Source organism: Miniopterus natalensis, chromosome 19 (assembly GCF_054644295.1).
Source record: "Miniopterus natalensis isolate mMinNat1 chromosome 19, mMinNat1.hap1, whole genome shotgun sequence".
NCBI classification, from domain to species: Eukaryota; Metazoa; Chordata; class Mammalia; order Chiroptera; family Miniopteridae; genus Miniopterus; species Miniopterus natalensis.
In genome coordinates, this window is record NC_142099.1 from 39170771 (window position 1) to 39195645 (window position 24875).

The window sequence follows — 24875 nt, forward strand, 5'->3', positions numbered from 1 at the left end:
CACCAGTAGGAGGAGAGCGGACATGGGACACAGTCGCTCATAGTGGGCAACAGTGAGAAAGAAACCTGGGAGAGCCCGGCCGGGCCTGGCTCAGCGGTTGAGCGTGGACCTAGGATCCAGGCGATCGGGGTTCAATTCCCGGTCAGGGCACATGCCCGGGTTGCGGGCTCGATCAATGACTCTCTCATCATTGATGTTTCTATCTCTCTCTCTCCCCTTTCCTCTCTCTGAAATCAATAAAGATATATTTAAAAAAAAAAAAAGAAAGAAAGAAAGAAACCTGGGAGAGCAGAGGGCCGAGCACCGGGGTGCAAAGGGACAGGGTGCATGCAAGTGGATGGGTTCTGACTGAGGATGGGAGAAGGAGGAGCTCTGGGGGCTGCTGCAGCCTCCACCTGCAGCCCCACAGAGGGGTGGACACACCAATGCCAACACAGACCGGAGGGCCGCAGAACAAGAGACAACCATGTGAAGAACACATGAGAGAGGGACTTGGCGAGAACGCCCCACACTAACCAAACAAGGATGCTAAGTGAGGTCACGAGTTATTTTTCCTGTTTCCCAAATTTTCTTTGAGGACACTATTTTATAATCTTAGAATCATTTTATCTTTTAATTATTGCAAATGTCCCTGCTTAAGGCTGAGGAGTCAGGCATATCAGGCACCAGCAGAGGACCGGGGCTGTCCTGCCAGAAGACCCCCTGCGTGAGGGACTCAAAGGTCTGCTGGAGGCTAGCGCCCCTGAGGCCAGCATCTGCTGGGCACCTCCCAGCAGGGCTCCAGGTACCTGGAGAAGCCTGGAGAGGAAAGCAGGGCCCAGCCCCTCACTTGTATGCACTGGAGGGAGATAGTGACATTTTTCAAACACTTTTAGGAATTCAGAGATAACCATGGTGAGTGGGTAACTCCAGGCAGCGACGGCAGGCGAGGGAGCGAGGAGCTATGACTAACGAACAAGCCGGAGCGCAGGCAGACAGTGCGTGGTGCCAGCATCCTCTTGGGGGGGGGGGGGGGGATGACTTCTGATGGAAAGTTAGGGAAAAATTAGAGCTCTGGGGCTCCATGGGTGCTTCAGAAACACAACAAAAACAGCAAATATATAAGAAGAAAGGCAGAGGTGTACATGGTGACTAATGAAGAAAAGGGTGTTTCAGAAGCTAGAGTGGCGCCGGCTGGTGGGAAGGAGCCATTGGTGAGTGCGGAGGACAAGAGAAACCGGAGTGTCATTTCTGAACAGATGAACCTGGAAGCTAGGAGCTCTGCCTCCCAGGGTGAGTTACCTTATCCCCACCAAGCACAGCATTCACCAGGCCATCATCACCTGTCCTCTCCCACAAGACGAAGTGGGTGAGGGCCAGGCCTCCTGTCTCCTGCACCCAGCACACTGCCTGGGGAAGACGAGGCATTAAGCTGCTGCTTATTGAACAAATGAACTGACGAAGCCACACTAAAGGGGCTGAAATCAAAGCATGTCTGGAAGGCACGGAGGGGGGCCCTGGTCCATGTGGCAGCCCGAGACGGAGACGGAGCTGCGCACCTGGCACCTCCCAGAAGCACAGCTGCACTTTCTCCAATGGTGTCAGGTGCCCATGTCTGTGTCCACTGAGAGCCTTGGGTCCTGTGGGGCAGGACCACAACCTCCAACTCCCAGGTCCCTTCCCAGTGTCTGGCACAGTGCTGGACTTCAAGTCTGAAACAGATTCATTAAAGGCGCTGAGAAAAGACGGACGAGGAAAGACGAGGGGAGTGACTACAGAAGCGAGTGGCCTGGCTACCGGCCTCCCTGCCACGGCTCCCTCAGCACAAAGCAGCCTTTCAGAGGGAGCGGCAGTGCCTCTCCTGGGCTCTGGATCTGGCACTTCCAGGGAGCTCTGGGGTCAATAGCAAAATACACTGGCACAGCCACATGCCAGGGAAGTTGGCACCACACCTGCCCGGTTGGGACTGACTCCAGGCAGCCTAACCAAAGTCAAGAAAGCTCATAATTCATAAGAGGAGAATTTAAAAACAATCCAATTAGTCAGGTGTGACTGCAGATTGGGCAGTTGAATGTCAACCAAAATCAACCATTAGGACAGGAATCAGAGCTGGGAAGGGGACTGGGTACATCCCTCTCTCCCCAGAGCACATGACTCAGGTGAGGGGGAGGAGTTAGCTTCCTGGATTTGGCAACTCTAGCCATAGCAACCTGTCTGCAAAAACTCCTGCACAGGACCAGTGGGAGTCTCCTCCTTTAGTGCAGAAATTCCTAGGCAGGCAGCTCCTGGTATAACTGCCAGGAGATTAAAGGGCAGGACAAAGGAGCTGATTATCAGAGAAGGACTGGCTCTTGGACAGGAAATGCAGTTCCTTATTACAGCCAGTGCTGTGTGCCAGGAAGAGTGGCGCCAGGTATTTAAATATCCCTGGAACAAAACAAAAGGAACTGTGATCATACATTCATGTCCTTCCTAAGGAAACAGGTAAGTCCAGCTTCTCTACCTGTACCTAGATGCCTCAAGCCTGGGGAGGTAGGCAGCTAGCCTTCCCTGATCCTTCTTGGGTATCCTCAATACCTGCTCTACCTGGACACAGTGCCCTGCTCCACCAGCACTACTCAGGAGACTCAGAAATGTCACTTGAACTCAAAGTAGTCGTGAAACAGACTTTCAGGAGGCAGTTTCCAAGCTCATCTAGTCACTGCCATTGCCACACACAGCTGAGCTTGTCAACACCATCCCTGGGCTGCAGGAATGCTCCTTGGAGAGTTCAGATACAAGACATTAACAGAAATTTTTAAAAACAAACAAAAACAATTCTAAAATTCATTTGGAGCCACAAATGACCCCAAATAGTCAAAGCAATCTTGAGAAAGAAAACAAAGCTGGAAGCATCATACTTCCTGATCTCAAACTATACTACAAAGTTACAGTAATCAAAAGAGTATGGTAATGGCATAAAAACAGACATAGACAAACTGAAACGAAAGGAACAGAATGGAGAGCTCAGAAATAAACCCAAGCACATACAATCAACTACGTTCAACAACAATGGCAAGAATATACACTGGAAAAAGGACAGTCTATTCAGTAAATGGTGTTAGGAAAACTGGAAGCCACATGCAGAGAATGAAAGTGGATCCTTCTCTCACCCATACTTAAAACCAACTAAAAATACATTAAAGGCTTAACGACCTAAAACCACACAATTCCTAGAAGAAAACATTAAGGGGAAAATCCTTGATATTGGCCTTGGTGATTTTTTAGATGACATTAAAAGATTAGGCAACAAAAGCGAAAAATAAACCAGTGGGACCACATCAAACTAAAAAGCTTCTGCACAGCAAAGGAAGCCAACAAAAATGAAACAGCAACCTATGAATTAGGAGAAGGTATTTGCAAACAATATATCTGCTAAGGGGCTATTTAAGAAACTCCTACAACTCAATAGCAAAAAGCATCTCACCCAATGAAAAAACGGGTGAAGAGCCTGAATAGATGTTTCTCCAAACAAGACATACGAATGGCCAACAGGCACATGGAAAGGTGCTCAGCAACACTAGTCATCAGGGAAATGCAAACCAAAACCACAATGGGATAATCACCTAACACCTGGCAGGATGGCTATTATAAAAAATAAAAAAAAGTTAAGTGTTGGCAAGGCCGTGGAGAAAGGGAGCCCTTGTACAATGTTGCTGGGAATGTAAACTGACTCAGCTATTATGGAAAACACTAAGAAGGTTCTTCAAAGAAGTAAAAATAAAACTATCAAATGATCGATTCATAAATCTCTCTTATGGGTATTTATCCAGAGGAAATGAAATGAGCACCTTGAAGAGATATCTGGGCTCCCACATTCACTGCAGCATTGCTCACACTAGACAATATATGGAAACAACCTACATGTCTGTTGACGAAATGAACAGATAAAGAAACCACAGCATGTGTATATATTATATATGTGTGTGGGCGCATATATATCACACAGTGGAATATCACTAGCTTTACAGAAGGAGATCCTGCCATTTGCAGCAACATTGATGAACCTGGAGGACATTGTGCTGGGTGAAACAGCCGGACACAGAAAGCAAAAAACCGAGCATGACCACACCTGTGTGGGGAACCTAAAAAGTCTCATGTATAGAAGCAGAGAGCAGTGTGGTTACCAGGGCAGGGAGGGACAGAGTAAAGAGACAGTGAGCGAAGTACACAAAGTTGGAGTTACGCAGCGCTATGCAGATGGCTGTCTAGCGATCTCATGTACAGCAGGATGACTATAGTTAGTACCGGATGGAATACTGGAAATTTGCTGAAAGTTGATTTCAGGTGCTCATCACACCATCCATTAAATCCCAGTACCCAGCCCAGCCGGGCGTGGCTCAGCGGTTGAGCATCGACCTAGGATCCAGGCGATCGAAGTTCGATTCCTGGTCAGGGCACATGCCCAGGTTGCGGGCTGCAGCCGATCAATGACTCTCTCATCATTGATGTTTCTATCTCTCTCTCTCCCTCTCCTTTCCTCTCTCTGAAATCAATAAAGATATATTTAAAAATAAATTAAAAATTTAAAAAAAAATAAATCCCAGTACCCAGCACAGCATCCCTTGCATGAAGAGTGGGGTGACCTAGCATGCTGGTTCCAAAGGAAAGGCTGTGGGACAGGAGTGGGGTCTACAGAAGACCTGCTCAGACCACCAGCTATGCATCACAGACGCCTCCGCAGTCCATGGAGATGGCCGCACGATGAGCTATCTCCCCCTTCTCCTGTCCCTTCGAGTGTGAAACGGAGAACCCCCAAGGGAGCAAAGCCAGGGAGGGCTACTCAACAAGATGGGCGAAGCACCTCCACCACAGTCTCCCAGGGAGTCTACCAGCTGCAACAACAACCTGGAACCATAAACAGGCTGTGCTCCTGGTTCTGCACTAAGTTGTCTGAAGGTAACAGCCATCAAAACTCGAGCAGTCTTTTTTTATTTCTACAAAATGATCTATAGGCAGAGGAGGGCACAGTGCTCAACCTAAACAGAGGCCACCTTTAGCCCTGGTCTGAATTGGGTGCAGCACTCTTAACTGATGGCACGGTATCTAGAAACCCAGACATTGTCTGTCCTTGAACCAGGAAACAGTCAGCTGTCTGTGGGTGAGAGAATGGCATGGAGAAGAGAGAGAGTGGCTCCCCTGGGGTCTCAGTCATGAGAAAGATGCAAAGAAAGAAGAAAAGCAAGTGTCTAGCAGGAAGAAGAAGAGCCCAAGGCCTTGCTGCACCACTTACACCTGGAAGGCAAGTGATGTCTTGTCTCCCCAGGTTGCAGAAGAATCACCAATAAGCCCTGGCCAGTTTGGCTCAGTGCTTAGAGCATCAGCTCATGGACCAAAGGGTCCTGGATTCAATTTCCGGTCAAGGGCTCAGTTGCAGGCTCAAGCCCCAGTGGGGCACGTGCAGGAGGCAACCAATCAGTGTGTCTCTCTCACATCGATGTCTCTCTCTCTCTCTCTCACTTCCACTCTGAAAGGCAATGGAAAAAATACCCTTGGTCGATGTAAAAGACCTGTGCTCGGAAAACTACGTGACACTGAAAAAAGAAATAGAGGAAGATTTTAAAAAGTGGAAGAATATACCACGCTCATGGATTGGAAGAATTAATGTCAGTCATTAAAATGTCCATACTACCCAAAGCAATTTATAAATTCAGTGCAATTCCTATTAAAATATCAACAGCATATTTCACAGACCTAGAACAAACATTTTGAAAATTTATATGGAACCAAAAAAGACCCCGAATAGCTGCAGCCATCTTGAGAAAAAAGAACAGGGTGGGAGGAATCACTTTACCGGATTTCAAACTGTACTACAAAGCCATTGTAATCAAAATGGCCTGGTATTGGTACAACAGGCACATAGATCAATGGAACAGAACAGAGACCCCAGAAGTAGACCCACGCCATTATGGTCAGTTAATGTTTGACAAAGGAGGCAGGAGAATCCAATGGAGTAAGGACAGTCTCTTCAATAAGTGGTGCTGGGAAAATTGGACAGATACATGCAAAAAAATGAAACGAGATCACCAACTTTCACCATACACAAAAATAAACTCAAAACGGATAAAAGACTTAAATGTAAGTCACGAAACCATAAAAATCCTGGAAGGAAACATAGGCAGTAAAGTCACAGACATCCCACGCAGTGGACTTTTCACTGATCCATCTCCTAGGGCAAGAGAAACAAAGGAAAAAATAAACAAATGGGACTGCATCAAACTAAAAAGCTTCTGCACAGCAAAAGAAAGCAGCCTCAAAATACAAAGGAACCCCAGGGTCTGGGAAAACATATTTGCCGAGGATGCATCTGATAAGGGGCTAATTTCCAAAGTGTACAAAGAACTCATACTGCTCAGCAAGAGGAAGACAAACAACCCAATTAAGAAATGGGCAAAGGACCTGAACAGACACTTCTCCAAAGAGGACATATGGATGGCCAAGAGACACATGAGAAAATGTTCAACGTCGCTAATCATCAGAGATGCAAATTAAAACCACAATGAGAATGGATCCATCAACAAGTCAACAAACGACATGTGCTGGCCAGGGTATGGGGAAAGGGGACCCTAGTACACTGCTGGTGGGAATGCAGACTGGTGCAGCCACTATGGAAAACAGTATGGAGGTTCCTCAAAAAATTAAAAATGTACCTGCCTTTTGACCCAGTGATCCCACTTCTAGGAATATATCCTAAGAACCTGAAACACTAATTACCTTATGTTCACAGCAGCACAGTTTACAACAGCTAAGATCTGGAAACAGCCCAAGTGCCCATCAGTAGATGAGTGGACAAAAAGCTGTGGGACATTTACACCATGGAATACTACGCAGCTGTAAAGAAGAATCTGGTACCCTTTGGGACAGTATGGATGGACCTGGAGAATATGCTGAGTGAAATAAGCCAGGCAGAGAAAGACAAACATCCCATGATCTCGCTTATACCTGGAATCTAAAGAACTTAATAAACTGATGAACAGAACAGATTCAATGACGTGGAAGCATAGATGAGACTGACGAATGTAGGAGGGATGGAGGAGGGCGGGTGGGTGGAGGGGGAGAGAGTAACCGAAGAATTTATATGCACATATGCACAACCCAAAGACATGGACAATGGTGGGGAGAGGGACTGGGGAGGGGGAAGGGACGGGGTGGAACGGGTCATTGGGGAGAAAAAGGGACATCTGTAATATTTAAACAAAAATAAAATTTAAAAATTAAATATATATATATATATATATCATCTCCTTGGTTGAGGACTTAACAAAAACAATCACCAATAATTAAGTGTATGGATTGAATCAAGTCCCCTCAAATTCATATACTGAGGACCTACCTCTCAAAGTGATTGCACTTGGAGATGGGGCATTTAGGAGGTACTTAGGATTAAATGAGGCCATAGAGTGGGTCCTAACCTGATAAGACTGATGGCCTTATAAGAGGAGGAAGAGAGTGCATGGGGAAAGGTCACGTGACACAGAGAAGGTGGCATCTTCAGGGTGGCTGTGCCACACGTCACCCCTGCCAGGCCTGGTCCTAGACTTGCAGCCTCCAGGACTGTGAGAAATAAATGCCATGGCTTATGTCACCCGGTCTGTAGGATTCTGTAAGACAGCCAAGCTGATGAAAACAGTAGAGATCCACGTAGCCTGTGGGCATCTCCAACCTCAAACACCACTCACCCTCACCTCCAGAACCAGGGGCCCATCAGGGTTCCTCACCTCATCTGGGTGGGATAAGAAAAGGGTGACAGCAGTAAGAACACAGCAGTGAGCAAGGGAAGGCCAGTGCAGCCCACTGACAGCTTCCTTCAAATGGGGACATCCGCAGCCTTCAGGCTCAGAGACAGCCTGCAGGAGGGACCCAGCGGCTCAGGGCCAGCAGCTGGTCACCCACTGTGCCATGTTGTCCACAACAGCAGAGATGAAGAAATAAAGGCGCTCAGTGGGAAGAGGAAGGCCAGTGTCATGGGACAATTTGGGGACATCACCCTCTTCCTACCCTCCAGATAAACTGACCTCCGCTTACGGCAGGAAGTGTGGGGACGATGCCGGGCAGGGTGCCCGAGCAGATTACCATAAATACATCCAATCAATGACAGAGTGGAACGGGGACTCCATGGAGCCCTACAAAAATGTCCTTGTGGAAGGCAAGGACATCACAGAAAGACGCTGGCCTCAGGGAGCTCAGCCCTGGCCAGCCGCAGGCTGGGAGGAAGTAATTTCCAGAGAAAGAGAATTGTCTGGTTCTCAGTCTCCACCGCGCTGTGACTGCCGAGCCAGCATAGTGCGGTGAGGAGACAGACAGGTGCGGGACGTGGCTGGCGCTGCTGCTGTCAGGCCGACGGCTCTCCGTGGGTGCCGCCTGGGGCCATCCCTGGGCCTCCCCACCACCCGCACAGCTCAGAGAGCGGCACAAGCATCTCTGAGCCCCTCTGCTGCAGGCTGCCCCCACTCAGTAGTGGGTTTGAAGAAACATGACTGGTGATGTTCTGTCCCCGTCAGGTCGCCATCCCTACCACAGACTTGTCTCCAGGAAGCAGCTCTGCCTGTCCCTCTTCCACTCCCCTTGTCAGGGATCAAGATACTAGGAAAATTAACAAAGTGTATAATTTTTAAAATTCACACAATTTCGGCCGAACCAGGGTGGGCCAGGCTAGGAAACCCAGCAAGGAAAGCTCCCTCCCTCTCAGGCTCACTCCCCATTCCAACAACTCAGGGAGCTAGAAAATTCTTCTGTTGAGACAGAATCTGCCTTCCGGTCATGTGGTGCCACTCTCAGGGCACAAGGAACTCCTGCTCGGCTCCACAACAGCCCTTCGGGAAGCTGACCCTGTCTGCGCGGAGTACTGGGAACCCCACATTCACCACGCCCTGCTCCGGAGGGTAAGAGAAGTGGGCTCCAGGTGACAGTTTCAAGTCTCAGAATATTCGGAGGTGGAAAAGATGGTAAAGACCATTTCGCTCACCCTCCTCCTTCACAGGTGAGACCCAGGTCCAGGAGGAGAAATTGCCTGCCCAGGTCCTCACACCACCGAGCGGTCACCACACCAGGACTGAGCTCTCCCTCGTTTCCAGCGTCTGGAACAGGACCCTGTGCTCTGTGCTCACCACCTCACATGTTCGCACACACGCTCGCACGCATGCTCACCACTCTTCAGTCCAGCACTACTGCCAACGTAAAGCTTACCCCTTCGGTCAACCCAGGTACAAGCTCACAGGCAAAACTGAATCCCTGGGACACTTGGGCCCCACACTGGTGTCTACCCTGGAGGGGCACAGCAAATACTTCTGGAAACCATTCCTAAGTTAATTAAGCACCATCTTGTGCCAAAGTTGCAAACACGAAGGACCCGTGGAGTTTTAAGACCATAAATGAGATTCCAAAGGGGAAAGATGACCCGTAAGCCTACTCCAGTACCCACTTCTTCAAAGCGAATCTGAGTAGGGTGTTGGCCACCTCACCCCTCACCACGCGCGTCCCAAAGGGCTCCAGGCCCGAGAGTCAGTGGGAAAGCAAACGAAAGCTGGGAGTTGGAGGCACGTGTTTGATGCTCACAGAGGACAGGGGCCTCAGATTTTCCTTCTCCACCTCTGGGAAATGTGGCGCCACCAGAAAATGAGCCTGGCAGATGGAGAGGATGCTCATCAGAAACCAAGGCCAGGGCAGCCTGCAGCATGGCAGAGAGGACGAGCGAGTCCCGAGGATTTATACCTGACTGACAGGTGAGGACCAGGCAGGGTCCAGGGCACAGTGAATCAGTCAGTCAGTGCTGCCCTTCAGGGGACATGGGTGCTGTCTCTGACATGCTGATTCAGTTTATTCCTGTGCCATCACACAGGTCTTGAATGAAGTCCAGGGACAGATTTTAAAAGCTGCATTCTGGGCCTGGTGGGATGGATCTAGAAAAGCCACCCACAAGATCCATGAGCAAACAGCTATATGCACCCACAGGCACTCATGGGCAGGCTCCCCCGTTTGCAAGCCTGTGGCTCTTTCTCCAGAGGCACCTTAACTTCTGGATCAGACACTGGGAAGGGGACTGCATAAGCCAGGGGCTTTTCTTCCTAGTTCATGGATGGTAGAACTGAAGCCGAGGAAGTGACCCAGGTTTCCTGAGATCTCACATGGGGATGCCCCCAGTGCTTCCACTCCCTGCCCTAGGCTCCCACCTCAACCTGGGCCTCCTAAGCCAGTTTTGCCGGTTACTCCCTCAGCTCCAGGACTGGAGGGTCATTTGCCTCCCACTTAATCAGCATTTGCACACAGAAGTCACAGTGGGTAAATCAAGCAGTTGGGCAAGTCTACTGTAATTGTCTTCAAACACAGAATTACGTGTTTTAGCCACAAAACCTTAAAGGTTAAGAGCAGTCCATTCAATTGTATTCCACATCACAGCACCTGGGGGCCAGCTCTCCAGGGGGCTGGTTGTCTGCACTCACTGCAGGGGAAGGAGAACATGGGAGGATTGACTCACACACCAGGGCAACCCTGCTCTGTTCTGCAGGAGTTACCCAGGGAACTCCAGGAGTTCCAGTCTCCCCATAGCTCCAGCTTAGAGAAAGCACAAAAGCCACTCAAAGCCCCTGATTTCATCCAGTTGTCCATCTCCCAGGGTGGCCAGGAGACCTGGTAGACGACGCAGGGACAGGCTCCGGCCAGCTCTGTCAGTAACCATGCTGTGTACGGATCCCCACACAGGTTTCTGGGTCAGATACAAGCGAAGGTAAGGAGCAGCCAGCACTCAGGGGTAGAGCAGAAAGACCATACACAGAGAGGGAAGGCCAGCACATCCCGTGTCCAGGGCCAGCCCTGCGTGGCCTCAACAATTCACTTCCTCTCCCTGCACCTGCACAGGGCTGGAGAGGAACCCAAAATCACCTTTCTTCTCAAGTCTGCTTCCCAGGCTCTTTCTTCGCAGGCTTCCTACTTAGTTCTTAGAGACATATTTCTAAGCACAGACCAGGCTCAACCCATGTCCATTTTACAGGCTCAGACCTGCAAACTTCCAAGGAGACACAGCTACAGCAGCTACAGTTGAAGCCCAGCGCAGGGCAGGCACTTGCGAGCCTCCACTCTCTCCTCCTCCCTGGGCGGCACACCCTCCACCACTGTACCCTGCAGAGGGCAGGAAGAAATCCACTGGAAGTGACACTATCATGCAATTAAACACCAAGACAAAACCAGCAGGATTTTTCCTCCTTTGTTTCCGTTTGTATTAAGTCAAAACACCACCTTTCAGGTTCGTCTGTGTGTGGTCTTTGTATTGGCCTGAAAATCTCATTGGACAGAGACTGTTTCTTCACTATTTACTATACAGCACCCAAGACAACGCATGAGCAGTTAATTATTACTCAGAGCCATGGACTCTGCCCTCAAAACATGTTGTATGCACTTGCCAGTAAGTGCATGTGAACTATGTGGCTCAGGACAGAAGAAGAGGGGAAGACCACCAATAAACTACCTGAACCACTCATCCCAATTTCTCATCAAGTTACAGTTGGAAAATGAAAAGGCAGAAGGGCTGGATGTGAAAAAGAAACAGGGACAAAGTCCTGAGCCTCTAGCCTCTGCCAATATCCACCCTCTCACCTGTTTCCTGAGCAGCTGCTCCCTGCAGGCCTGCACCTTCCCAACCCCTACTCCTCTGTAAAACTGACAATTCTTGACTATGCATCATTACAACAGAATACTACGTTGCAGGACTGCTGTTCTAGGCTGGGTAGCGATGGGTTGCTCCTCAGCCCCTCCTCCCTGGTCCTGTCCCCTCTCCTGGTCACACACCAGTTGTCCCCACTCTCACTGCTGCTTCGCTGCAGCCCAGACCAGCTGCATGCTTTCCGTTTCATCCGTCCATCCCCACACATTCACAAAGCACTTACTGCATGCTGCACGCCTCCTGAAATCCTTAGCATATGGACAACGCCACTAGACTCTGCCCTCAAAATATAATAAATGAATGAATGAATTGATCATAGCTTAACAGAAACACTGGTGTCACACACACACACACCCTGAATGAAGGAACTAGACAGGAAAGTCGGGCTCAGGTAAACCCAAGTAAGCAGCCTCCATGTTCCCATGAGTCATTCCCATCGGTGGATTTTAAGGAACTGTCAGGGAAGGGAACAGACAACCCACTGAATTCAGATTGAAGCCAAGAGAATTCAAGTCTTCTGGCCGCTATTCAGCAAAGCAGACCAAGATTTAGCAAACGGTAAAGAGAAAGAGGAAGCCCACGCGATTATCCAGGAGCACCCATTCTCGCGCACCTCCCTCTGCTCAGCCTGCCGCCTGTCTCACTCCTTCGTCCTGGCCGAGCCTGCTGTCTCTCTCCTGGAGGCTTTCAGCAGCCACATGCCCATCCTCTAGGGGTGCCCTGAGCACTTCCTGCGGGGCCAGCACAGAACGGCCCAGAATCTTATCTCCTTCACCCTGCTCGCCTCCACTTCAGGCTGGGAGCCTTGAAGTCGGCCTTAAGCCATTTCCAAACAGACAGCCTGTTAAGCCGAATTTAAAACAGGATGTGGAGCTGCCTATTCTGAGACAAGCCAGGCTCCCACCTCGGCTGCTTTGAGCCACGTCAGCATCACTTCTTATGGCACTGGGTGTCTCCTGAGGGCCTGAGAGGCAGTTCTTCACAGTTAAGGAAACCCTTTAACCATCAGAAGTTTCCTGCAGCAGCCTGTGTCCTCCAGAGGAGCTGAGTTCTCTCCGCTTAGGGACTTCTGGGTAGAGGCTGTGGGCTCCTTGCACAGGGTGCATGCCAGTCACTCGCCAGGGTCAGAGTGGAGAGTGCAGTCAGGAAACTGGGCTAGACACCTTCCCAGGTCTCTCCTACTGTCTGCATTAAGGACGCAGAACATGCCCTGCCCTGCAGAAAGGTGGTCATGAGCATGTCAGACTTCCTGCTGACCATTTAGCTTGAAAATCAAACACAGATCATACCCATGCAGAGATGCAAAATCACCTGCAGGAAACAGAGAGGTGCCAGGCTGGCAAACCTGACGATGACCAGATTCAGTCATGTGCACTATGTCTCTATGCTGACACATTCCCAAGTCAGAAGGGAGCTGGCCATGGTGGGAGCACAGAGGAGCTGAGCATCCGTAGAGGCACAGGCCAGAGAAGCCTCCCAGACACGCTGCCAGAGCACACAGTGGGGCTCCTTTCTGGGGCTTGAAGGTGGCCACAAGCCTCTTAGCCTCCCCCAATGCAAGTGCTCTGAGTCTGCAGCCTCCAGTGGCCCTTTTGCTAACCACCCCCTTCCACCCAGGCCTGTGCCATGGGGTATTCTGCTCAGAGGCCCTCTTCCCACCCACTAATCATCACAGGACCTCCCACACGCCTTTGAGAACCTCTCATGAGGCCCGTCCAGTTCAAGAATCATCTTAATAGCAGTAACTTCCATACTGGAGCCTAAGGCACATCCTGAAAAATCTCAGAAGCCAGGCTGATGATCCAGATCAGCAGTTCCCAAACTTGAAGGCTTATTAAAACCCCACTGCTGGGCCCCAACCCCAGAGTTTCTGGGTCAGTAGTTCTTGGGTGAGGCCTGAGACTGCATTCCTAACAAGGTCCCAGGAGAGCCTGATGCTGCTGGCTGGGGAACCACACAGAGAACCACTGGCCCAGATCGTTCAGGCCATCCAGGAAACGGTCAGGAGACCAAGACACTGTCCTTGCCTGGCCGGGCTTGGCTCAGCGGTTGAGCGTCGACCTAGGATCCAGGTGATCGGGGTTCGATTCCCGGTCAGGGCACATGCCTGGGTTGTGGGCTCGATCAATGACTCTCTCATCATTGATGTTTCTATCTCTCTTTCTCCCTCTCCTTTCCTCTCTCTGAAATCAATAAAGATATATTAAAAAAAAAAAAAAAAGACACTGTCCTTGACCAAAAACCCCAAGCAATCCCCAGCTTCAGGGGATGTCCCATTCCGTCTGAGTAGCAGTAAGCCGTTCGCTGAGCACCAACCATATGCCAGTGCATAGACAAGCACTTGGTCTCTGTTACCTCATTCTAAATGGACAGGGCACTGCCAGGATAAAGGAACAGTGTAACTGTGAAGTCAATAATTATTATCATTATTAAAATTAATGGGCCAATAAATCATCTTGATGAGAAGATCAAAAGTCATGACACAGAGGTCAGTGACAGGATCAATCTGCATTCAGCCCCTCGTCCTGGGCCTCTTCAGTGGGGGGGGGAGGGGGATTTTGCCAGCTATCTGGCTATCTGGAGGAAAGCAGCAAGAATTTCTGGAATCCCTTATCTTCCCCTGCAGCCCAAACACAGATCCTCAAGTAACTCAGTAAATCCAGGAATAGCAGCGGGAGTCCTGGGGGACGGCAGGAAACTTCTCCCCCTGCACCCCCAAGTGGGTCTGGAGCAGGGTGCAAATACACAAAGAAACAAGCTGGGTGGCTGTCCCTCCCGGGCACTGGAGCACGATGCACAGAAAGCTCTTTCAGGCAGGAATGACTCCCAGGAAAAGAATGCTCAGAATGGAGTAGGGAAGAAACACCCCTGAGGAAGAAGGGGTCCACTGAGGCAGAGAAGCCAGGCAGGAGGAGCTTCAGGGCAGTGCCCGCCCCCCAGGGAGAGGAGTCAGGGGCATTCCCATCTGAATGTCGTGGGAGCAGTGCAGTGGTCCAGGAACACTGAAACGCTGCAAGAAATTCAAACTGAGGCCACCCTACAGCTGCTTTAAATCATCTGGCGTGGGCAGGTTCAGCTCTGGGGTGGATAGTCATGGTGGGGGGCAACTCAGATTCTGTCAGATGGGGGGCCCAGTGCAGGACTCCCTGCACTGTGGACCCCAGAAAAGCTGCACAAGAGGACCCCTGGCTGCTGGGCAGACTCACCTTTCAAAGCCCAACTATGCTTAGCCCAGCATCCCACCTCCTCCATTGTCCTCCCACCACCAGAAGTTCCCATTGCTGAGGTTCTCAGACCAATGACAAGGTGTCAGAGAAGAGGGAACCTGGGGCTGAAGAGTCCACCACTGGAATGGGCGGCTCATAAAGCAGAAGTGCTGCCTGGGAGCTGGGGGAGAAGCTGGTGGGCTACCGTGGGAAAGAGACAGGCATGTTCAATATGGAACTGGCCAGAGGGCAGAAAGGTGATGCAGGGACCGTGAAAGTCATGTGACTGTTGTCATACCAACCACGAAAGGTCAAGCTCCACAAAATCCCATGAGGTGCCAATTTCCCAGCCTAGGTTATAAATCGGTGAAGGCCCCCAGGACCTGAGCCTGCCCACCTTCCAACTCCGTTAGGTCCCTCTGCAACAACACCCCACACAGATATTCCTTCTGTGGCTGGAAGGGGCAAAGCTCAGCCCTGCCCCCCATCTTGTCCTTGCTGATCCCTCAGCTATGAGCAGAGCTTGGCAAGGCAGGCTCAGTACCCACATCCAGGCCTAGCTCCAACTGCACCTCCTCCAGAGGCCTTCCCAGACAGCGGAAGCAGGCGGGCCTCCTCGCATCTCTCCATCACATCACTCTCTTTATGTCCTCACAGGACTTACCACTGTAGTTGGTAAGTCCCACTCAAATACAAGTCCCACAAGGAAAGGCCTCACCCATCCCGTTCCCAGTGCCTGGAATGCAGTCAGATAGTGACCCTCAAATTCTTGTTGCTTGAAGGAGCACTTGCTGAAACACTGGCACAGGCCACTTCCCTCAGCATGAGAAAGCTGGCTCTATGTGCACAGGTATGTTCTTTTGCACCTGAACTATAGAACACTGGTTTGCTTCAAGTAAGAATTAACAAACCACTGACAAAAACATGCCAGTTTTTCCATACTCAATAAACCATTAGCTGAACTAAAGGAGGCCTTAAACTCTTTCTGTGTTTCTACCGGACGAAGCCTGACCAGACAGTGCTGCTAGTTCCACTTTCCATAGTGGCAGCTCTGAGTGATCAATTCTGGGAGCTCTTCATGGCTAGAGTGCTGAATGTGCAGAAGACCAGCCTTAGATCTTCCATTGTTTGGTAAAACAACATGATATAAATATCACAGCACATGCAATGTGCTGAAAATACAAACTCTCATTATTGTGGAAGACACTCAAATAATCTTAATATCAGCAACTGCTCAATGTTTGAAGAAAACTGAGTTTCTGTCACTCACTGAACTTCAAGGACAGCATGTGACACACACATGCACCCAGGTTCACTCCCCTCTGCTGCTTTCCCCAAAGATTTAACAGTGGTCAACCAAATGGCTGTCTTGTGCCAAAGCTGAAAAAAATCAGCCCTTCTCCGTGTTTGCCAGCTACATCTCAGGCCATGTGAAATGTGAGTGCTGCCCGGCACCCTCGAAATCCTGCTGTGAGGAAGCAAGTACCCGGGGCTTCCAGGAATGTGAACAACAGCTCAGCTAACTTTATGAAATGGCCCAAAGAGACCGTGCACAGGCCCGGCTCCAGCCACAGAAATGGAGGAGAATTCTCTCATTACGACAAGCCTGTGGGACAGACTGCTGAGCACGTTTCCCAGCAGGCCAAAGACAAGCCCAAAATGATTAAACGGTTGCATGAGCATTGTTCGCTGACACGAAATGGCCCCTTCATCTGGAAAGTCCAGCTCACTATAGACCAGAGGGTCTGCTGGGGCCGTGATCGTGGAGGCAGCCAGCCTCATCCCCCCAAGGCAGATGGGGGCAGTCGGCGGCGATTAAACTGGTCCCGATCCCCACATTAAGAGCGGCAAAGCAGGGACACTGACAAGCTATCACACCACCACAGCTCTGTGGCCCCGGGAACGCCTCCAAACAAATACTTTCTCATTTTTGGTCCCTACATGGCTGCAGGAGTGTGGCCGAAGCAGCTGGGGCTCACAGCCCGGCTTCTGTCCAGCACGTCACATGGTATCTCAGATCCTGGGAAGTTTCAAATCAGGGCAACAGGCAGCTGATCATGGGCACCTGCTGCAACTGCAAGGCCAGACCAGACCCCACCCAGCAGGAACACGCCCTCACCATCACTCACCTGTGGTTCCCTGGACTGAGCCAGCATCCTCTAGCCACTGCCTGCACGTGTCTGTATACACCTCTGCTCATGGGAGGGGGCCGAGAACCCCGCACACTTGACATTTAGAAGGCACAACATTCAAGGGCGGAAGCAATTTGGCAACATATGTATCAAAAGCCTTAGAATTCTACAGACCCTTGAATGCAACAATTCCATTTAATGATGTAACTCAGGAAATGAGTGAGCCTGTAAGACCCTTTTAGGCAGAGGCCCTGTGCCTGCTCTGTGCTCCAGCTGGCAAGCGGGCTGCCCACAGGGGACGCAGGGGTACCCGTGCTTCAAGCACCGCACTGCGACTGAACAAGCACGTAAGCGGTGGTGGTGGGAGCCAGGCTTCTCACTGTTGGAACAGGAAGTTGTAGATAGCAGGGGGAGGCAGCTAGAATGACTCACCTGTGATGGATTCAAATTGGAGGTGTTGGTAGGGATTTGTTTACTTTGCATGGGCACGGGGGTTACATATAGAAACATTGATAGCCATGTGCATATACAGCTGTCAGCTGGGGGGCCTGCAAGCAGACACCCCATAGTGACGTGCACACCATTACCCAGATCCCGGCTTCTGACACTACTTCAAGGAAAGCAGCATGAGCTCCTGACAGAAATGGCCCATACGTGGGCCCCAGAGCGCGACCTTCCAAAGAGGCCAGCAGAAGGAAAAGGAACAAAAGCAGCTTACAAATGCAACCTCAGGCCGCGAGCCCAAGGTCAGCATCGCCGGGGCGAGGCGCACAGATGGCAGGACCCCTGGCGTGACGAGCAGGACCCTGCCGGCCTGTTCTTCCTCCCCCGGACACATGACCTCGCTCCACTCCAGCAAATCCCAGCTGAGGGCAGCCGACAGGGCAACAGGCGCTCCTCAGAGCTGTCGAGGTCACCGAGCACGGGGAAGACCGACCAGCTGCCACAACCAAGGGGAGCCCGAGGGGGCGTGATGAGTGTCATTGGGTCTTAGGTGGGACCCTGGGACAGAAAAGGGGCATGAAGGAAAAGCTAAAGAGATAAAGTATGGATTTAGTTAATAATAACGCATCAGCATCGCCTCATCAGTCATAGCAAACACCCCACCCCAATGTAAGGTGTCAGCAAGAGGGGAAACGGGCGTGGGGCATAAGGTGCCATCTGTACTACCTCCACAATGACTCCATAAACCTAAGACTGGTTTACAAAAGTTTACTTTTTAAAAGAGGAGGAAGGAAAAAAAGGAGGAAGAAACTCAGTTGCCAAAGAATTGAGCAACGGTGGAAAACCACACGCACAGAGAAACCAGACAGGGGCCCGACAACCCCTCAGAGCTCGCTGACAATATTCCATTCTCAGGCAATGGGGAGCCACAGAAGGTGTTTTGTTTCTTTTTAAAATATGTTTTTATTGATTTCAGAAAGAGAGAGGGAGAGGGGGAGAGAGAGAGAGAAACATCAATGATGAGAGTCACTGATCGGCTGCCTCCTGCATTGCCCCCTACTGGGGATCAAGCCCCCAACCCAGGCATGTGTCCTGACTGGGAATCAAACCGTGACCTCCTGGTTCAGGAGTCGATGCTCAACCCGAGCCACACTGGCCAGGTGGTCTGGGAGCCCTCTGCTGGGTGCATGGGAGGAGCCTTTGGTTCTGCAGCACCGTGTGCTCTGTGAGGTCAGAGGAACACTCACCACCAGCACACATGGTCCTGGGTGCACAGGGACCAAGGCACTGAAGCTCGGCAGTGTGAATGCTCAGCCATGCAACCGAACGCGGGGGTGTCTGGGAATGGATTTAAGTGAAAATCATAAACAACAGCTCTCAATAAACAACCTGGCTACTGACTCCCTGACCTCCAACAGGGTACAGCTGTTTGGTTTAAAGGCAGACAAACTCTTACTTAAATTAAGTGTTATCCTGCTAAATGAAGACCAGATGTGCAATCCAACCAAGAAATCGAATCAGGTTTGAAGAACAGATTACGATAAAAGAGAGAACCAGCGGGTGGGGGTTGTCAGAGGGGGTGGGGGCTGAGGAGGAAAGGCAGAGCCTGTGGGGGTGGGGAGTGGGCAGGGGACAGGCACAGGACCCTCATCTAGAGGTGGCACCTGCCCCCTGCTTGGCTGATACATCCATTGCTCCTTCAGAAACCCAGCCAGGAGAGCCCACTTTGTCTGTGATGAGAAGACTGCCCAGCCCACTCCCCGAGTGGGAGAGAATCTCTAGGGATTAGCTGCACGCCAGGTGGACAGAGCCCACCAGACCCAAGCAGGCCTGGTCTAGGCACACAGCCTGAACCCAGCCAGATGTGCCTCCAACCCCTCATGGCCTCAGCCACGGAAGCCTCTTGTTCCATAAGAAACAGCAGCTTTCTCCACCTTCAGAGAAGGCAGAGTTTGGGTGGCTCAGAACCTCTCTTCTATCTATTTACGTGTACCAATGAGGTAAATGCAGAGACAGGTCTCCAGAGGGAAGCTTCTAGAAGGGAGGAAAGCCCAAAGACTTGTGGAGGATAACTGAGCAGACTCGGGCACAGTGACAGGGGGTGCTCCCAGGCAGAGGTGGCCCCAGACACGTGCAGGGCACTCGGAGCAGCAGGCCATCACCCGCGGAACCCACGGGCCTTGCTCAGAGTTCAGTCTCTAGTATGCAGGTGACAAACCATCAACCTGCGGTCTTGAGAAGACCCCTCCTCCAGACCTGCCTGTAGACACACGAGCCAAGTGGAGGCCGGTGGAGGAGGGCGGGGCACGTCCACGGGGCGCCGCTCTGCAGGGGCGCTGCAGATGTCTGCGCTAAGCTGACCGGGCCTCCCAGCCGGGGACGGAGAGGCAGACAAGTTCGTTTGTTGTTTTTTGATTTTTGTTGTTGCTGTTACCCTCACCGAGGACATTTTTCCCATTGATTTTTAGAGAGAGTGGAAGGGAGGGAGGGAGTACGAGGGGGAGAGAAACACCCATGTGAGAGACACATCGACTGGCTGCCTCCCGCACGTGCCCTGACTGACAGGGCTGGGAATCAAACCTGCAAGCCGGGGACGTGCCCTTGACTGGGAATCGAACCGGAGACCCTTTTGAGCGTGGGCTGATGTTCTAACCACTGAGCACACTGGCCAGGGCAGGGAGATGTGTTTGAGGAATGTGTTTGTGAGGGAGGCAGTAGTGTGACCAATGTGAGGGCTACCGACAGAGAAGAGTAAGGGACTCTGAGGTGTCCAGCTTACATCCTGCACAGATCAGATGCCTTTCAATGAGACAAGAAAAATAAGAAAGAAAACACATAGGGGAGAGGGTTCAGAACAAAGAGAGGAGGCTGCAGAAGTGATGAATTCAGATTTTGACATGTTGAATTTAAGGGGCCTTCGAGACATCCAAATGGGGTGTCACACAGGATATATGAGCCTCAAAGTCTACAGAGAAGTTTATAAAAACCCAATAATGGCCTTATTGACATCTAGCGCTGGGCACTGGCTGGCATTGCTCCCAGACTGGAGAGGCACCATCAGGGACACAGACGCTGGGCCAGGCGGGCACCGGTAACACAGGGCCCCTGAGCAGGGGCAAGCGGACTGTGGTCTTGCCTTCATTCTGTACCAGGTGCCAGCTCTGTGGTGAGTCCCAGACTCCCACTTACCAGCTCCATGACCTAGGGTGAGTTATTTAACCTGTCATCTGTGAAGTGCACTGATAGTCACTCCACACAGATGGGGTCACAAGGTGCTTGGGAAGCACGCTGCACCAAGCCTGACACTGTAACATTGCGCACAGCACCACCCCTGCTCACTCTGGCAGCTACTGAGAAGGACCACAATGATATGTTAGCAAGCCTGACCTGGAAACGGGGGCAACACCTGCTGTCCATGGGGCTCATGGAGACTAAAATTAGATGACAGTGGACATGAAAATTGACTTAGCCATAAGCCCCACATTGAGTGACCATCATCTACAGGATCAGAGGCTCCCTCCCGGCAGCTGAGCTCTCCGCTTGTGGTGCTGGGACACTCAGTTCCTCGGCTGTGTGACTCTGTCCTATATAATGCGCTCCTTTTGTCCCAGGAAGAAACCACAACACACCAATGCCCACACATGTGCTGAGCACCAACTTCACAGGACTGTTCAGCCATAAGAATGAATGAAACTCAACGTAGCTACAACATGAACTGTCTTTGAAAACATCACGCTTAGTGAAGTAAGCCAGACAGACAGGATGCTGTATGAGATTCCGCTGATAGGAGTTGTCTAAAACAGGCACAATCCCAGACGGGGCAGAGAGGGCTGAGAAGAAAGAGTTTTGTTTAATGGGCTTATGTCGGGGGTGATGAAAAGGTTTGGGGTATACAGAGTGGTGATGGGTACAGAGCACTGTGAATGTATTTAAGGCCACTGAGTTGTTCTTACCAACATTTAAAATGGTAAATGTTATGTTATGCATGTGTATATTTTTTTAATCCACAGAAATCATCAAAACAATGTGTGGATGCTCAGTGCAACCTGTTACCAATGGCGGGGCAAGAACAAACGGGTCCCCGAGGTGGGCCAGGGCTGCAGCGGTGACTGTTGTGTGGGTCAACACTCACGAGGCCCCGAGGCTGCAGTGGGCAGTGCGAGGAGCTGTGCACAGCGCCAGGCAGTCTCCAGCATCTGGCAAAGCTTAGCTGCACTGCTATCGCTCCCAAGCATGAGTGGTTGAAAGACAGCAGGCACCTTCTTGAGGGGCAAGCCCATGTCTGGCTTCTGTAACAACCAGTTCTTACTCAGTCTCCCTGCTGGTTGATGACGCACTCGGCAACTCTGCCCCGGTTTGAAAATCGGTCCTGAATCGCTCAGCTAAGTGAGCCGAACAAAGGTTCCTCCTGCAGTGACTCCCGCCTGGGGCAGACTTGGGGGAACATAAAAGCATCTCCTCACATGTGCTCAGGCATTTGGTAGCTGCAAAGTGAATCAGTTTCGCCTGAGCTGTGATTCCTGAGAGTGAACGCCTAGAAGTGACCCACCATTCCCACGTGGTCTCCTGAGTATCCCACCACACTGACCTTTCTGCTCTTCCTGGAACCTGCAAAGCCCATTCCTGCCCCAGGATCTTTGCATCACTGTTCTCTCTGCCTGGGTGTCTCCTCGAGATAGTCACATCCCCTCTCTCTCACTCTCTCTCTCGCTTTCTCATATTCACATCTCAAGAGAATCAAATGTCACCATAACCCAGAGACCTTTTCCAACCATCCGTATAATACAGCACCCAGCCCTGCCTCCTACTGTCTGTCTCTGCCCTGCTGCACCTTGCAGAGAATCTACATGTGATCCAACACATGCTGTCTCCTCCCCAACCTCCACCCCAACCACCAGAACACAAGCTCCACGCAGACGGGACTTGGTTTGGTAGACTGCTGTATTCCGGAGCCTAAAGCAGTATTGCTCATAACAGGAAGTCAGTATGCTTTTCAACCAAGTAGAGAAGAAACCGGGTTCTGCTGTGAACAACAGTGTTCCCAAAGAACACTCAGTGTTCCGCGGAGAAGACAGCTGTGACCCTCCCGTCATGTGGCTCCATCCTCAGCAAGTGGCTTTTAAAACTGAAAGTCGGAGCCCCTTTTAAAGAAAATAAATTTGCCAGCACATTATTTGAATAAGGAAATGATATGTGGTGTGTCCATACCGTGGAATATCATTCAGTAACAAACAGCCATAAGGCACATAGATGCTGCAACATGGATGAACCTTGAAAATTATGCCCAGTGAAAGGAGTCGGACACAAAAGGTCAGTGTTGCATGAAGCTGTTTATCTGAAATGTCCAGAGCAGGCCAATGTAGAGGGAGAGAGCAGATGAGTGTTTGCCTGAACCGGGATCAGGGGAGGCTGGGAGGTGAGGGCTAGAAGGGCAGAGTTTCTTCTGGGGGAAGATGAAAACGTCCCAGACTTGATACAGTGATGGCTGCACATTCTACGAATATGCACAGACCACTGAATTGCACATTCAAATGGGAGAATTGTATGTGGATCATGTCTCAATAAGGCTGTTCCCAAGAAAAGTGGTGGCAAACGGTCTATTATAGTATTATTTAGTCCATGAGACATAAAACTAGACAGAAACAACTTATGCATACAGGTCTTACACAAATCCATAAATTAAGCACAAACCATATAACCAATCGATTCACAGCAAAGGTATTCATGTCAGCGAAGATTCTGTTACTTCACAACTTACAAGGCTGCTCACAGCAGGATACAGCGACCACCGTACCCAAGTCACTGAGTCTCTCCTCACACACTCAGGGTGACAGTCAGAATGCTGACAGCCCGAACGGCACAAGTGACGACAAGTCAGAAGAGACGCTGCGACCAAAATCCAAACAAACACATCCCACACACAACCCACAGGGCCACCGGAGGGGCAGGCAGCACAGCAGCCTTGCCCACGCCCCACGTGCAGCCCAGGCTCTAATCCCTAACACAGTGCAGCCACTGCCCCTCACCTGGGGGGACTCATCACAGACGCCCGTGAAGACCTCCTTTTCTCCATGAGTGCCAGCTACAACGGGACAAGCTGCTGCCCACCGTGGACAGCGATGTCGGCCGGCAGCACTCAGACAGAGGGCCCTGCCCACGAGCCAAACAGGCTGCCTCTCCTCGGTGTCATTAGGGTTGAGTGCAAACACAAACTTTTAAAATTCTCTCAGACCCCAGAGAACACATCACAAGCTCCAGGAGAGCCACAGAACCCGCTGTGAGAAACAGGGATGCACAGACTAAGCGGAAACGGATGGTGCGTCAAGTCTGCATACTTGGCTCCGAGCAGACACCGAAGTGTGGAGCAGGGGACGGCAAGGAGTCACGCGCTGCAGGGGGCCCAGCAGAAGGCGTGTCTGGCTGCTCCACCCCCGCGCCGCCTGCCCATGGTCCTGTGCAGAGCAGAGACTGGGGCAGGGAGACGGCCTCTGACCCGCAGGGAGGGCACGGCACGTGGTGCAGATGGAAACGCTGTGACCCTCGTCCTAACTGCTGCGCCCAGGGACTGGCCACTCCCTGGCCAGGCTGGGAGGCCTGTGTCTGGTGAGTCCATAGGAGCACACAGCAGCTCACGCCCCACCACGTCCCGTCCAGTGTGGGCCTCGCCCCATTCCACATTAAAGGACAGAGTCAAGAACAGTCCTTTGCAGAGAAGGCCATGCCCTAGTTCTTGGCAGCTACAACCACAGCTTTCAGAAGGGACGGAGAGGAGACACCGCAGCCAGCAGCCGGCACCAGTGGAGAATCGGGGGCTGGAGAGTAACATCCCCCGGGGTCTCTGCTGTTCATGGTGGCCAGTCTCCACAAGCAGCCAGACAGCAGACCTAACAGCCCACTGCCAATTAATTCCTCCCTCTAATTTAATGAGCTGCTCGTTAGCACTGGAAGCAGGTCCCAGGGACGGGAGCTCCTGGCATGTGGCCATACAGCTGACAGGTGAGGAGGGAACAGTGGATTCCTCCCAAAGACAAAGAGCCCAAGCCACACCGCATCCAGGGGCCACTCCAGCCACCAACACCCACTCGCTCCAAAAAGTCACCACGATTCACATGAACAATCCCAAACGGCCTTCAACACGCACAAATCTAATGTCACTTCTACCTCGGCGAGAGCCCACGGATATGCTTCACAGCAGTCGGAGGACAGCTTAGTTCTTGTTTGCTCTCTGCCAGTACCAGAGTCAGAAAGGAGTGTTCACCAAACCCCCGGAGGACCCTGAGCTGCTGGAGAGGATGCACACACACCTGCGGAGCCTAAAGCGACTGACCAAGGAAATGTTGAAATCCCACATTTGTTCTTAAAATTCCAAGTAGATCTTATCTTACATATCACAATAAATGACTTTATGGTTCTAATTTT

General features: G+C 51.1%; 1 protein-coding gene across 2 annotated transcripts in view; it reads right to left on the bottom strand.

The window, feature by feature from the left end:
* The window catches only part of LOC107535103 (carboxyl-terminal PDZ ligand of neuronal nitric oxide synthase protein-like), a 122721-nt gene that overhangs the window by 62519 nt on the left and 35327 nt on the right, over positions 1–24875 (bottom strand). The window lies entirely within an intron of this gene.